The following is a 17108-nucleotide window of genomic DNA, read 5'->3' as shown; positions in this document are numbered from 1 at the left end:
TTTTCTGAGCTGTTCGTTTAATTGTGTCTCTTTAATGTTTTGCTTTAAATGAACTGTACGCTGGGACCACATTTCTCTATACTGTTCTCTACCCAGGTCCCAGTGACTTCATATGGGTTGACCCTTTATGTTTACTACTTCAGAGCAGGTGCATACCTGCGAGGTCTTTCTGTGATTAATCACCCTTCAGAAGATGGCAGAGAGTGAGACTCTTTCATACACAGAGGATTATATTAATCGGTTGTTACAGGACCCTGCTAATCAATTTTTATCGTCAGATACTCCTAATATTGACTTTACTCTGAATGATAAAGTGGCACGTTTAGAACGCCTTGAGAAGAAGTTAATACGTACCCGCCTTCATGGTCACCTACTCACTAAATATCTCCAGGCCAATGTAATACCAGTCGGTCTACAGATTAAGAACGAACCAGCTATTTTTGTTGATATACCGAAATTCAAAGAAGGCTTTAGTTTTGTGGCCAACAACGCCTCACGACACTGGATGGTGTTGGGAGTTGAAACGGCAGCGGAACAAGTACAATCATTGTCCAGAGAAATTTCCTCCCTTAAGCAGGAAATTGCCGGTGACTCAACCCTAACTAATGCCAAGGAGGCCTTGGCAAATTTGGTTAAATCTTTAAAAGACTTTGAGCTCACAACTCAGAATAAAAAATTGGACAAACTTGCAAAAGACATCCGCTTCTATGAGAAGAAGAACACCTATCCCTACCTAACCGAGGATTACTACAAACAGGACAACCAAGGCAGATTCACAGGCAGGGGCAGAGGCGCTTATAGAGGTAGAAGGAACTTTACCAACTTCTCTGATTCGTCATTTAGCTCTGGAAGTGACAACGAGCAACCATCTACCAGCTCTGACCAGAGTTACCGTGAAAACTGGTATCCCCCACAAGGCTACTACCCTCCTTCTTTTTTAGACGAGGGTCAATGGAGACCCCCCAGAGGACGAGGCCCTTGGCAAAGGGGTCCACAGAGAGGTCGACAATCCAACACAACCAACTGGGAGAGAGGCAGGGCATCTGCAGGGAAGCAGGTGCGTTTTCAGACAGAGAACCATGGAGAAATATCAACCAGACGAAAGGTCTACAGATGGTAGAAAAGGATAACCCATTGGTGAATATTTCATCGTACACATTGACTGAAGATGAGGAACGTATTCTTTCCAAGGGGCTTTCCTTCATACCAACATCTCATCCTAATAGCTTTGATACTAGGGTCGAATTACATGCCTTCTTTAGGAAGATTCGTTTGAGATATTTTTTCAAACATTCTGCTTCTGATGCATCACAGTCGGCCACTGGTTTAAGGGCCCCCTCCACCTTTGTCCCGCCCACTAATGCGATGTCCAGCAAGATCTTGGCATATGAGAACATGGTATTAACCGACGTGACGAAATTATTGGGTACCTACAAACATACCATCCCCAACACCAGGAAATTGGAACGAACAGCGTTAACCAAATTGAAGAACAACAGAGATATTGTGATAAAGGCTGCCGACAAGGGTGGTGGGATCGTCATCCAAGATACAACTGCATACAAGGATGAGATTTTGAGGCAGCTCCAAGATGGTGTAAGCTACTCCAAATTACGATCTGATCCAACTAAAGAATTGGCAGAAGAAATTTTGCAAGTTACCTCCGAAGCATATGGACAAGGTATACTTAGCAAACTCGAGTTTGAGTATCTCAACCAGAAATATCCTCGTTTGCCCACTATATACACCCTACCCAAAATTCATAAGGATCTCCAGAGACCACCTGGACGCCCGATTGTTTCAGGATGCGGCTCCCTACTGGAACCATTATGTAAATATGTGGATTTCTTCCTGAAACCACTGGCGGAGATAACTGAGGCCTATCTAAGGGATACGATGCAGACGATCAACCTGGTCGACCAATTACCCTTTGATCCAAGTAGCCAGCTACTGGTGACCTGCGACATCGTGTCCCTTTATACCAGCATTCCCCAGATACCTGCCCTGGAGGTGATGAGTGAAGTCCTTAATACCAGACCAGCACCTATGAGAGTTCCAACAGAGTTCATAATTCTACTCTTGACGATTGCCATGCAAAAAAACTTCTTTATCTTTTAAGGAGATTTCTACATTCAGACTAAAGGTGTTGCCATGGGAGCAGCCTTTGCTCCTGATCTAGCAATAATCTTCATGGACCACTTCGAACGCCTATTTATCTTCAACAACAATCCATTCTCTGGCAAGATCAATTTATGGAGACGTTACATCGACGATATACTCCTGATTTGGAATGGAGACGCCATTGAATTGGCGGTCTTTCATGAATGGCTCAATCTACGTAATGACAACATCCAGTTCACGATACACTCGGATGCCAAAGAACTTGCCTTCCTGGACATCAAAATCTATTGCGAGGACAACAAATTGCACACAACATTGTATCGGAAACCTGCTGAACGCAACTCCCTACCTAGATACCGTAGTCACCACCCACATGGTCTTAGGGATAATTTACCTTTTGGACAGTTTTTGAGGATCCGCAGAAACTGTACCAAAAAGGAAGATTACCTTGTCGAATCTGAGGATCTGAGCAATCGACTACTATTAAGGGGATATCCGAGGAGACTGGTTAAGAAAGCACGCAAGAGGGCATGGTTCAACCCCCGGGAAACTCTCCTAACACCTAAGGCCAAACAAGATACGGCATTGCAGAGAATGATTTGTGTCACCACTTTCTCGACACGAAGCAATGAAATTAAGAAAGTGATCAATAAGCATTGGAAATTAGTGGCTGATGACATCGATCAACCGAACCCGCCGATGCACTCCTTCAAGAAAGCGAGAAACGTGAAGGACTATGTAGTCCACTCTTTTCTAGAAACAGTAACAACACCGACCATCCAAGAACTTTGGAGCCTGCCACCAGTGATCGGACATTTTAAGTGTGGTCACTGCAAGGCCTGCGATTCCACTGACACAACGAAGATCTTTACGTATAGAGGACATTCGATAACTCTCAGTTCTTTCACTAACTGTAACTCTTTCAATGTAATTTATGGTATCGGTTGCCCCTGCGGCTTACTCTATATTGGACAGACACAACAAAAGGTGAAAGCCAGAATTCTGCAGCACCACAGCAGAATCCGGTGTAACGTGGCGGGAGCTCCCCTCGTTGAACACTGTATCCTAAAAAATCATAAACAGGATGATCTCAAATGGCTGGTTCTTGAGAAGGTGAAGGTGGGCCCCAGAGGTGGCAATTTATCAGCCATCCTTAATGTGAGAGAGTCTAAATGGATGTCTATGATGGACACTGTGGTTAATGGGCTCAATGAACTTGATGATAGTAACGCCCAATTAGCAGTCCTCCGCGTTTAATCAGTGGGAGCTATATCTGTATACGATATATCTGTTTCTCTCCTCTTCCGAGGTTAAGGAGTTAATATAATGAGAATTGCTCATCTGCTATATCGTTCTCAATTTATATGTTTACAAATGATAACGTATATTGCGTTTTGAGTTGGGCCATTAATGCTATCTATGTTCTGTGCTGGATCCTGACGGTCATTTTATATCTTACAGACATATTAATATGCGCTTCAATGTTTACATGCTCGTCTTGCTTAAGAACTGCAATACTCATTGATTTTGTTGACGCCCATACTAGCGCACATTTTGCATTAAACCTGGATATGTTATATCTGTTTTTCTTCTCCACCTAGGTCACAGAGTTATCATCTTGTAAATTTATTGTTCTCTAATTTGCACTAATGAGAAATGATTCTTTTTGTTAAATCGTTTTACTAATGATATGTATACAAATTACAATGTTTCTGGTTGGGCCACCAATGCCATCTATGTGATTTGCTAGACTCATGCGTTACAAGGTTTATACATAACTCAATTACTTTGTTTATTTCGTGACTACACTTTTCCAACTATAGTCTTTTTTTCATTACGTTTGTTAACCGGCATCTAGCGCCAGCACGGTAACGGAGAACACGCGTTGACCTCGCGTCTCCCTATTTAATAATATGTGCTCCGGGCGCGCACTTTCCATTCGCTTGTGAAGCAGAAGCAGAGACTCAGGGTAAGCAATCTCCAACTCCCATGCTGACATCGGGGCTCTGTACACTGTCCGAGACACCCTGACCTGCATTTTTACGGTTCCTTATTTTAGTACGAATTGTCCGCATGTATTATGTGACATGCTGTGTCGGCTCCCGACACTTTGCCTCGACCCAGTGCCCCGGAAATTTACTAATTCTATTCTCTTCGTGATCCTATGGGAGTCACGCACAAAACAGATATGTTTCACCACATACCTTCCAAGAATAGTAACATCTTTAGAGCATTTTTTCGATTCTTCATTTGCAGGGTCCCCCCTCTCTCCATTCAACCGATTTGTCTTTTCCTCTTTTTAGATTTATTCACTGATGGCGAACTAGCGGTGTTTAGTTCTCAGCAGTTCGACCATCCAAATCACCTGGATTTATTTCCAGGCATTGCTGTTCATTAAAGTTCAAGACACAACCCCAAAGAATTGCGGTCTATGGTAAATTATTTTCGCTTACTATGGGAGCGACCATTTTTTGAACTAACTACCCTGGTTCTGTATTTTGATCCACCTAATTTCATTTTAGGTGTCCACCACTCTCTAAGACTGTTTGTTACCGCCGAGGAGTTTGAATCCCTCTCTCTCTGACGACCTTCGGACGTCTTAGAGGCCTGTCCTCCGACAGACATGGTAACTTTTGCTGATATTTTAATTCATTTTATTTCCCCTGAGTAAGAGATTGATGAGTTTTATACTCATTCATATTTTGTTTCTTCAGGTGCCCACGCTCCCTTTGTGTTTATCCCAGTCCTGATGAAGACCCCACTTCGTAAGGTTGCATCCAACACCTACAACACTCAAGGGGTCGAAACGTCGACTTTACATCTTTGGCCAATATCGTCAACAGTACATGATGCACTGTGATCGTCTTTATATGGCATCATTCAGAATTGTGGATATTGTGATTATGATTTAATCTGTGTATTAAATACGGCAGAGATTCAAGTATGCCGTTCAATTTGAGTGTAATTTAGTATATTTACCACTGTGTTCACTTCCTTTCAAATTCCGCACTAATTCACTCACCCCCCCCATCCCCCTCTTTGGGCACGTGTTCTACTTTTACAAATTGTTGCTTAAAATTGCTGACTCCATTTGAAACATCTTAACATATTCGGTGTGCTTAAATGGCATTCGAACTTTTCTGAGCTGTTCGTTTAATTGTGTCTCTTTAATGTTTTGCTTTAAATGAACTGTACGCTGGGACCACATTTCTCTATACTGTTCTCTACCCAGGTCCCAGTGACTTCATATGGGTTGACCCTTTATGTGTACTACTTCAGAGCAGGTGCATACCTGCGAGGTCTTTCTGTGATTAATCACCCTTCAGAAGATGGCAGAGAGTGAGACTCTTTCATACACAGAGGATTATATTAATCGGTTGTTACAGGACCCTGCTAATCAATTTTTATCGTCAGATACTCCTAATATTGACTTTACTCTGAATGATAAAGTGGCACGTTTAGAACGCCTTGAGAAGAAGTTAATACGTACCCGCCTTCATGGTCACCTACTCACTAAATATCTCCAGGCCAATGTAATACCAGTCGGTCTACAGATTAAGTACGAACCAGCTATTTTTGTTGATATACCGAAATTCAAAGAAGGCTTTAGTTTTGGGGCCAACAACGCCTCACGACACTGGATGGTGTTGGGAGTTGAAACGGCAGCGGAACAAGTACAATCATTGTCCAGAGAAATTATCTCCCTTAAGCAGGAAATTGCCGGTGACTCAACCCTAACTAATGCCAAGGAGGCCTTGGCAAATTTGGTTAAATCTTTAAAAGACTTTGAGCTCACAACTCAGAATAAAAAATTGGACAAACTTGCAAAAGACATCCGCTTCTATGAGAAGAAGAACACCTATCCCTACCTAACCGAGGATTACTACAAACAGGACAACCAAGGCAGATTCACAGGCAGGGGCAGAGGCTCTTATAGAGGTAGAAGGAACTTTACCAACTTCTCTGATTCGTCATTTAGCGCTGGAAGTGACAACGAGCAACCATCTACCAGCTCTGACCAGAGTTACCGTGAAAACTGGTATCCCCCACAAGGCTACTACCCTCCTTCTTTTTTAGACGAGGGTCAATGGAGACCCCCCCAGAGGACGAGGCCCTTGGCAAAGGGGTCCACAGAGAGGTCGACAATCCAACACAACCAACTGGGAGAGAGGCAGGGCATCTGCAGGGAAGCAGGTGCGTTTTCAGACAGAGAACCATGGAGAAATATCAACCAGACGAAAGGTCTACAGATGGTAGAAAAGGATAACCCATTGGTGAATATTTCATCGTACACATTGACTGAAGATGAGGAACGTATTCTTTCCAAGGGGCTTTCCTTCATACCAACATCTCATCCTAATAGCTTTGATACTAGGGTCGAATTACATGCCTTCTTTAGGAAGATTCGTTTGAGATATTTTTTCAAACATTCTGCTTCTGATGCATCACAGTCGGCCACTGGTTTAAGGGCCCCCTCCACCTTTGTCCCGCCCACTAATGCGATGTCCAGCAAGATCTTGGCATATGAGAACATGGTATTAACCGACGTGACGAAATTATTGGGTACCTACAAACATACCATCCCCAACACCAGGAAATTGGAACGAACAGCGTTAACCAAATTGAAGAACAACAGAGATATTGTGATAAAGGCTGCCGACAAGGGTGGTGCGATCGTCATCCAAGATACAACTGCATACAAGGATGAGATTTTGAGGCAGCTCCAAGATGGTGTAAGCTACTCCAAATTACGATCTGATCCAACTAAAGAATTGGCAGGAGAAATTTTGCAAGTTACCTCCGAAGCATATGGACAAGGTATACTTAGCAAACTCGAGTTTGAGTATCTCAACCAGAAATATCCTCGTTTGCCCACTATATACACCCTCCCCAAAATTCATAAGGATCTCCAGAGACCACCTGGACGCCCGATTGTTTCATGATGCGGCTCCCTACTGGAACCATTATGTAAATATGTGGATTTCTTCCTGAAACCACTGGCGGAGATAACTGAGGCCTATCTAAGGGATACGATGCAGACGATCAACCTGGTCGACCAATTACCCTTTGATCCAAGTAGCCAGCTACTGGTGACCTGCGACATCGTGTCCCTTTATACCAGCATTCCCCAGATACCTGCCCTGGAGGTGATGAGTGAAGTCCTTAATACCAGACCAGCACCTATGAGAGTTCCAACAGAGTTCATAATTCTACTCTTGACGATTGCCATGCAAAAAAACTTCTTTATCTTTCAAGGAGATTTCTACGTTCAGACTAAAGGTGTTGCCATGGGAGCAGCCTTTGCTCCTGATCTAGCAATAATCTTCATGGATCACTTCGAACGCCTATTTATCTTCAACAACAATCCATTCTCTGGCAAGATCAATTTATGGAGACGTTACATCGACGATATACTCCTGATTTGGAATGGAGACGCCATTGAATTGGCGGTCTTTCATGAATGGCTCAATCTACGTAATGACAACATCCAGTTCACGATACACTCGGATGCCAAAGAACTTGCCTTCCTGGACATCAAAATCTATTGCGAGGACAACAAATTGCACACAACATTGTATCGGAAACCTGCTGAACGCAACTCCCTACTTAGATACAGTAGTCACCACCCACGTGGTCTTAGGGATAATTTACCTTTTGGACAGTTTTTGAGGATCCGCAGAAACTGTACCAAAAAGGAAGATTACCTTGTCGAATCTGAGGATCTGAGCAATCGACTACTATTAAGGGGATATCCGAGGAGACTGGTTAAGAAAGCACGCAAGAGGGCATGGTTCAACCCCCGGGAAACTCTCCTAACACCTAAGGCCAAACAAGATACGGCATTGCAGAGAATGATTTGTGTCACCACTTTCTCGACACGAAGCAATGAAATTAAGAAAGTGATCAATAAGCATTGGAAATTAGTGGCTGATGACATCGATCAACCGAACCCGCCGATGCACTCCTTCAAGAAAGCGAGAAACGTGAAGGACTATGTAGTCCACTCTTTTCTAGAAACAGTAACAACACCGACCATCCAAGAACTTTGGAGCCTGCCACCAGTGATCGGACATTTTAAGTGTGGTCACTGCAAGGCCTGCGATTCCACTGACACAACGAAGATCTTTACGTATAGAGGACATTCGATAACTCTCAGTTCTTTCACTAACTGTAACTCTTTCAATGTAATTTATGGTATCGGTTGCCCCTGCGGCTTACTCTATATTGGACAGACACATCAAAAGGTGAAAGCCAGAATTCTGCAGCACCACAGCAGAATCCGGTGTAACGTGGCGGGAGCTCCCCTCGTTGAACACTGTATCTTAAAAAATCATAAACCGGATGATCTCAAATGGCTGGTTCTTGAGAAGGTGAAGGTGGGCCCTAGAGGTGGCAATTTATCAGCCATCCTTAATGTGAGAGAGTCTAAATGGATGTCTATGATGGACACTGTGGTTAATGGGCTCAATGAACTTGATGGTAGTAACGCCCAATTAGCAGTCCTCCGCGTTTAATCAGTGGGAGCTATATCTGTATACGATATATCTGTTTCTCTCCTCTCCCGAGGTTAAGGAGTTAATATAATGAGAATTGCTCATCTGCTATATCATTCTCAATTTATATGTTTACAAATGATAACGTATATTGCGTTTTGAGTTGGGCCATTAATGCTATCTATGTTTTGTGCTTGATCCTGACGGTCATTTTATATCTTACAGACATATTAATATGCGCTTCAATGTTTACATGCTCGTCTTGCTTAAGAACTGCAATACTCATTGATTTTGTTGATGCCCATACTAGCGCACATTTTGCATTAAACTTGGATATGTTATATCTGTTTTTCTTCTCCACCTAGGTCACAGAGTTATCATCTTGTAAATTTATTGTTCTCTAATTTGCACTAATGAGAAATGATTCCTTTTGTTAAATCGTTTTACTAATGATATGTATACAAATTACAATGTTTCTGGTTGGGCCACCAATGCCATCTATGTGATTTGCTAGACTCATGCGTTACAAGGTTTATACATAACTCAATTACTTTGTTTATTTCGTGACTACACTTTTCCAACTATAGTCTTTTTTTCATTACGTTTGTTAACCGGCATCTAGCGCCAGCACGGTAACGGAGAACACGCGTTGACCTCGCGTCTCCCTATTTAATAATATGTGCTCCGGGCGCGCACTTTCCATTCGCTTGTGAAGCAGAAGCAGAGACTCAGGGTAAGCAATCTCCAACTCCCATGCTGACATCGGGGCTCTGTACACTGTCCGAGACACCCTGACCTGCATTTTTACGGTTCCTTATTTTAGTACGAATTGTCGGCATGTATTATATGACATGCTGTGTCGGCTCCCGACACTTTGCCTCGACCTAGTGCCCCGGAAATTTACTAATTCTATTCTCTTCGTGATCCTACGGGAGTCACGCACAAAACAGATATGTTTCACCACATACCTTCCAAGAATAGTAACATCTTTAGAGCATTTTTTCGATTCTTCATTTGCAGGGTCCCCCCTCTCTCCATTCAACCGATTTGTCTTTTCCTCTTTTTAGATTTATTCACTGATGGCGAACTAGCGGTGTTTAGTTCTCAGCAGTTCGACCATCCAAATCACCTGGATTTATTTCCAGTCATTGCTGTTCATTAAAGTTCAAGACACAACCCCAAAGAATTGCGGTCTATGGTAAATTATTTTCGCTTACTATGGGAGGGACCATTTTTTGAACTAACTACCCTGGTTCTGTATTTTGATCCACCTAATTTCATTTTAGGTGTCCACCACTCTCTAAGACTGTTTGTTACCGCCGAGGAGTTTGAATCCCTCTCTCTCTGACGACCTTCGGACGTCTTAGAGGCCTGTCCTCCGACAGACATGGTAACTTTTGCTGATATTTTAATTCATTTTATTTCCCCTGAGTAAGAGATTGATGAGTTTTATACTCATTCATATTTTGTTTCTTCAGGTGCCCACGCTCCCTTTGTGTTTATCCCAGTCCTGATGAAGACCCCACTTCGTAAGGTTGCATCCACTTTACATCTTTGGCCAATATCGTCAACAGTACATGATGCACTGTGATCGTCTTTATATGGCATCATTCAGAATTGTGGATATTGTGATTATGATTTAATCTGTGTATTAAATACGGCAGAGATTCAAGTATGCCGTTCAATTTGAGTGTAATTTAGTATATTTACCACTGTGTTCACTTCCTTTCAAATTCCGCACTAATTCACTCACCCCCCCATCCCCCTCTTTGGGCACGTGTTCTACTTTTACAAATTGTTGCTTAAAATTGCTGACTCCATTTGAAACATCTTAACATATTCGGTGTGATTAAATGGCATTCGAACTTTTCTGAGCTGTTCGTTTAATTGTGTCTCTTTAATGTTTTGCTTTAAATGAACTGTATGCTGGGACCACATTTCTCTATACCATAAAAATGACAGAACACAAATCACATAATCATATGTAGAAATAGTCATGTTCATGCATCCATTGCATATTTACAGTATATGGGGGTTCGAGTCAAATTCAACAAGACTGTTGTCACAACAACTATAGAAAATGTACGCAGGGTATATATAGTAAAACGAAAAGCTGCAAAAACATTGAAATGATCATTAAATAAAGGGAGACAGAAATGGAACGCATATGTGATACTTCTATATTACAGTACTGCACAACACATCAATTTAACCACCGGCCTTAGGGAGGAAGGTGTGATTCAATCCAGAGTTCATTTTTGCATTGTTTTAAAGACTTGCGCAATAGTATTCAGTCAACTTGGTGTTTAAAAGATCGAGAATACTATTCTGCGTTCAAAACCAGAGATCCCCACCGCTGTGGTTAGAAGTGGGGCGATTATAGCTGTCCATATTACCCATGCTATCCAATATTTATTAAAAAAGGGACAGTCAAAAGTACAAAAAGAGCGCGCTTTGGGACAGCCCCTTTCAGCTGTCCGTCTTTGTGTATCTTTCCTGTTTTTCCCATTGGATGAACTATCCAAGAAGCCCCTAGCATTTAGAGGGGGGTCAGATTGTTACATATTTGTTTATTTACGGTTTTGGTACTCAGTTATCAAAGGGGTCTTATGTGACACTGAAGATACGATATACTAGACCGAGTGTATTTACTCAGCTGACAGGACTCCCTTTTCACTGCAGATTTATCACTTTGTTTTGCTTATCGCAGGTGCTCTGTTTGAATGCTTTAGTTTGTCATAGGCATAGTGCTCTTCACTGACCATTCTTGCATGTTGTCATGATAATATATAACAACTTGAAACAAAAAGTGCTCGGGGACTCAAGGACTCTTCCAAGTGTCACTCGAATGCTGTCATGTATTGCTCGTTCACCACTGGTCCCATCTTGGATTGACGCTGAAAGTGGCAACTTCCTGAACCTGTTTTTTACCCCAGGCTGGGGAGCTTCTCTGTATAGACTCCCATTGGGAGCACCACTAATTGTTGTTAAGGAGGAGGGGTATCTCCAGCTTTGGGCTTCTTGACACCAGCGGTGACAGCATGGATCGGAGGTAGGGAGTGGGGGCAGAGACGTGGGAGAAGCTGGCAGCAAAAAATAAAATCAAAAACGTACCTTCTCGCCGCTGCCTCGCCACATCTCTCCTCCGTAGTTCTCCCTCGCTGACCTGAACAACAGGAAGCACACCCAGGCTCCGAGTTAGCCAATCACAATGCTGCCTTAGCAGCTTTGTGATTGGCTCAGACGTTGACTGGGAACCTGAGCATGTTCTCCATGCAGGCTGTAATGCAGCCCACTTGGAGAACATGCAAAGTGCACAAGACTATTTTGGGCGGCCTGAGATGGCCGGCCAAGCACTCATTGTGCACATAGGACGGTTCTACCACTCCTTCCCTGCCCCCGCCCCCTCACGAAAGCTGCGGAAGTAGGAGAAAATAGAATGATAATAACGTGAGTTATTATCATTTAACTTTCTCTTTATTTCACTGCTAAAAAGGAGTGCGGCAACGCTCCTCGACCCTAGCAGAGGAGCCGCCACTGCTTGAATTAACAGTTGGCTGGGCATAAGACCCCAGGTTCCCAGCAAGACTTCCCATGGAAACCACCATGCAGAAAAGGGAAGTGTTGTGAGGTGGGCAGCGTTCCAGGAAGACTGCCTCTTACAAACCGTCTTCTCATGTGTAATTGCTGAGCCCTCGCATGTATTGTTCGCATACAAGAAGCCAGGGCTCAACTCCTTCAGGCTCCACCTCTCCGGCACTGAACTCTTTAATCCTGTTAGCATGGCGCTGTAAAAATGTTTTTTTTAAATTTATTTTGTTTTTAGCTTGGGTGTGGCCTACATTTCCCATAGGATAACATTTGGTTACCTTAATACATTTAATAAGTAATGACTTTCAATTGGGAGCAGGTGGAATGTCGAGTATGTTGTCTAAAGAATTGTAATGTTATGTTATGTTATGGGCATTTTTTAAAGCGCACCTGTTACCAAAAAGGTGTCCTGCCGCTTAGAGAAGACCTGCGGGGAGTCGGGTGAGTAAAAAATGAAGAATATGGAAGATCAATACTTGAAGAGAAATGTTTTTAATGACTTTCGGAATGGGAGGAGATCAGTCATACTTCTCAGAGATAGAGGAAGAGCATTCCAGGCTTTAGCTGCATTGGCCACAAAGCCTCTACCACCCCAATTGGCCTTCTTTACCCTGGGAACTATAGCCAATTTGGCATCTGAGGATCGTAGGGTTCTGGTAGGAGAATACCAATGGAGTTGTTGTATTAAGAATTTAGGTCCTATTCCATGAAGGGCACTGACGACCAGTTGGCCTTCTTTACCCTGGGAACTATAGCCAATTTGGCATCTGAGGATCGTAGGGTTCTGGTAGGAGAATACCAATGGAGTTGTTGTATTAAGAATTTAGGTCCTATTCCATGAAGGGCACTGACGACCAGTGTCAGAGCTTTAAATTGAATGCGTTGCCTCACTGGCAGCCAGTGAAGGGCCTTGATTTGGGTAGAAATGGAACCAGTCCTAGGTGTGCCTGTGAGCAGTCTGGCGGCAGCATTCTGCAGAATCTGTAATTTATTTAGGGATCCTTCATGTATCCTCAAATATAGACTATTGCAATAGTCCAATCTTGGCATAATGAGAGCAGTGATAACAATTTGCTGTGCTGCTTTTGGGAGTAGTGGCATACTTTTTTTGCAAGATTTGAGGATATAGGTAGTGGTGGAGACAACTTTATTAACTTGATCCCTGCCACTCAGTTTGTCATCCAACCATACTCCAAGATTTTTTACTTTCCTTACCGGAGTGGGGAGTTGGCCAAGATCTGTTGGCCAGCAGCCTGGAGACCATAAGTTAGGGTTATTGCCAAAAAGGATAACCTCCGTTTTGTTGGAGTTAAGCTTTAGGCAGTTTTTTGCCATCCAGTCTCCCACCGCGGACATACAGTTTTGTAGTTTTGGAGGTGTATGCACGGAGTTTCCTGGGAGCAGGTTGACCACTATTTGGGTATCATCAGCATAGGAGGTTAGAGTGAACCCAAATCATTCCACAAGTGGTGCCAAAGAGGAAACATATACGTTAAAAAGAGTCTGGCTCAATGAAGAACCCTGGGGAACTCCACAAGGCAGGGAAAATGATTCTGCCTGGAACTCCTCCACTGTTACAGTTTGTACTCTATCCGTAAGAAAGGATTTAAGGAGATTCCAAGCCGAACCCTTAACTCCTATCTCCATGAGGCGTTTCATCAATATACCGTGATGAACGGTATCGAATGCCGCTGAAGGATCCAGCATGATCAGGGCGGCATTCCCTCCCTGGTCTAAGATGTTCCTGATCTCTCCAGTGGATTTTAGCAACGCAGTTTCGGTACTGTGACCCCCTCTAAATCCAAACTGTGTAGGGTCCAGGACTTGATGGTCTTGAAGGAATTTATTTAGTTGGGCATTAATATTCCTCTCTTTGGACCTTTGCTGGAAGTGGAATTCTTGATATGGGTCTAAAATTGTTTGGATCATTGACATCTAGACTGGGTTTCTTTAAAAGTGGCAAAATCGACGCATGTTTCCAATCTTTTGGGAAGTATCCGTCTAAATACATGTTGTTAAAAATGGGGGTCAATATTTTTGAGATAGGTTCTACTGCTAATAAGAAGACCCTACTTGGACATGGGTCATAGAGGGAACCTGACTTTATCTTCAACATTAGCTTAGATGTATCGGATTCTGTTAGAGGGGCAAAATTCTGTAAGAGAGGACTATTAGCCATGGAATCAAATTGGGAAGAAGCTAAACTCTGAGTATTTTCCTTAACAGAGTTAGAAAATGTGACAAAAATATTATTTACCTTTTCAAAGAGATTTTTGGCTATTTTGTTACACAGTTCTTGACTGGCTTGAATTGATGGGGCACGCGGGTGGGCTAGGGTTTTTACTATTTTAAAAATCTCTTTAGAGTAGTTTTTAGCTGTGTTAATTTTGTCTGTAAAATAGTTTTGTTTTGTTTTTTGTAATAGGTGTTTATATGTTGACAGGCTAGCTTTATAAATTGATGTGTCTTTTTCCTTATAGCCCGCCCTCCATTTTCTTTCCAAGTGCTTACACACCAGTTTCTGGTCTCTAAGTTCAGAGGAATACCAGGGAGCCGAAGGTTGTTGTCTATTTAGGCGAAGAGGTTTCAAAGGTGCCAATTTATTTCCTGCAGCTGTCAGCCAATTTGTATAAATATTAGTAGCCTCATCTACATTTCTTGGCACCGATGGTAGTGTTAGAGTAAGGTGTTGTTGTATTTCTCTTGAGTTTATCTTATTCCAGGCTCTGGTTACTGAACTTTTCTTTTTTCTCAATAATTTTGGGGCCCCATGGGCAGGCAGGTTAAATTCACTAATAACCGCCGAGTGGTCTGACCATGCCAGAGGTAGAGTGTTTAGCACGGTTAGGTTCAGATTATTCGAAAAGATACCACCTAATGTGTGGCCTGCTTTGTGAGTTGCCTCAGTCACAAATTGTTCTAATTTGGCGCTTCTCATTAGCTCTATTAGCTGAATTGATTCAGTCGAAGAGGATTCCAGATGGTAATTGAAGTCTCCTAGAATAGTATAGGAGTCAAGGCTAATACCTCTTTCGATTATATTACCAACTTGGGTAAGGAAGCATCCTCTGGGACCCGGAGGCCTGTAGATGAGAGAGCCTCTGAACGAGCAGTGGTGTGATAGATTGAGACAAAACTCTAGGACTTCACATTCTTCTATAAATATAGGGGTGAAAGAAGCCGAAATTGAGTTATGATATATAATGGCCAGAACCCATCCTTTTTTTGTGGCATCTATTGTAGCATTGGTAGTTGGGAGGTGTTGCTTTGACCAGGTCAGGTCCAGAAGCGTCATCCGTCCAGGATTCTGTAATGAATGCGACCAAAATCCCTTCATCTTCGATAAGGGAAGCGCATTCCTGACTGTATTTGACCAATGACCTAGCATTTAATAGGGCAAGTTTACGAGCGGAATGAGAACCATCAGCCAGAGTTATTGAGTTCTGTGCCCGTGTGGTCTTTATAGGTTTTATAAAAAATTCTGGCAACCAAGAATTACAGCCTATAGAAAGCTCTTTCTCCTGAGGATGTATGACATCCATGCAAAGTTTATGACATTTCTGCTCTGAAAAGCCAGGATTAAGGCATTTTAGGGATTCACTGAAGTAATAAATAGTGTCCCTATCTCTCATGGTTCGACTAGGGGGGCTGGCGCTGCGTGCGGAACCAGCGCGGACGGGCGCAGACGGGCTTGCCAGCGCTCCCTTTAGTAATATATATAGTAATATACAAGTCCCTGTAACTGTAAAGTTAGACTTTAAGTCAAAATTCAGAAAATGCCACGTTTAGAAAGTTCAGAACACAAAACAATGAACCCGGCTCCGTACTACCGTATACTCCTACTACTCATGGAGTAACGAACAGTCAACTCTTTTATCTGTCCGAATGGAATTTTTATTAGACCATTCCTGTTTGTTATTAATTTAAAAATTGATCAAAACAATTTTTTGGACTGAAAAAGAAACACAGACTTATCAAATTCACACATGAACTTACACGTATAAACAATTCACATTAACATACACTTAAAGACAAAAATGGACTTAGACACTGTGAAAAAATTTTTGGCAACAACTTGCAACATGACAAAAGCAGCAAATGAATTCATACATTAATCTGATGCAAAACACATTTTTAGGAAAATTTACATCATATACAAAATGTTGTAATAAACTTGAAAATATCCAATGTTATGAACCACATGTGTTATTCCAACTCCAGCGTCAAAAGAATATCTGAATAGTATATCAATCCTTTATCCAATAATTTCCTTCAACTCTAGAGTTCAACTCTTCAAGAGACAGGGTGTGGGAGGATGCACTTCTTCCTGCATTAGATCTAGCAGGGGACTCCATCTCTGTGGGCCCTGCTCTCACTTCTAGAGCTATTGCTAAGTCATTTCCCTCCTCCTCCTCAGGTCCATCACCCTCCTGCTCCTCTGTTAAAGCCTAACCTAAGTGCTTCCTCAAAAGCAAACATGGCATCCTGAATGTCCTTCTTAGTTGACCCCTTTTCCACAGCCAACCCTGTCTCCTAGCAGAATCTACGCAGCCCAGCTTTGCTGAAGTTATCAATGTAAGACCAGCGACCTCTTATTGTCATCTCGTAGGCAGTGGGATCCATTTCCATTCTGGTGAAGCATCTCAGGTGCAACAACAAAACAGTCCCAAGTGTCTGAAGGTGAGGTAGGAATTACATTTGGAAAATCAATCATTTGGGGGGGGGGAGAAATTTAAAAAGAGGTTGAATCTGGTATCAAATTATTTATATGGGATTTGAATGTTAAACAAAATCACTGCATGGTACTGTACAATCACAAGTTCTAATCCCACCACTAACACTAAATTACACTTAAAGACAAAAATGGACTTAGACACTGTGAAAAAAATTATTGGCAACAGC

General features: G+C 42.5%; 1 long non-coding RNA gene across 1 annotated transcript; it reads left to right on the top strand.

Moving 5' to 3' along the window:
• The first annotated feature begins 4270 nt into the window (after positions 1-4270).
• On the top strand, positions 4271-5143 carry LOC146831301 (uncharacterized). Its single transcript, XR_014961262.1, has 3 exons — positions 4271-4555; positions 4644-4747; positions 4836-5143. It is a non-coding gene; the product is annotated as an uncharacterized LOC146831301 (long non-coding RNA).
• Positions 5144-17108: the final 11965 nt, after the last annotated feature.

The sequence above is a fragment of the Triturus cristatus genome, chromosome 5_1, assembly GCF_964204655.1.
Source record: "Triturus cristatus chromosome 5_1, aTriCri1.1, whole genome shotgun sequence".
In the NCBI taxonomy this organism is placed as follows: Eukaryota; Metazoa; Chordata; class Amphibia; order Caudata; family Salamandridae; genus Triturus; species Triturus cristatus.
Note: the sequence above shows the minus strand (reverse complement) of the source record. Positions and strands in the feature narration are given on the sequence as shown.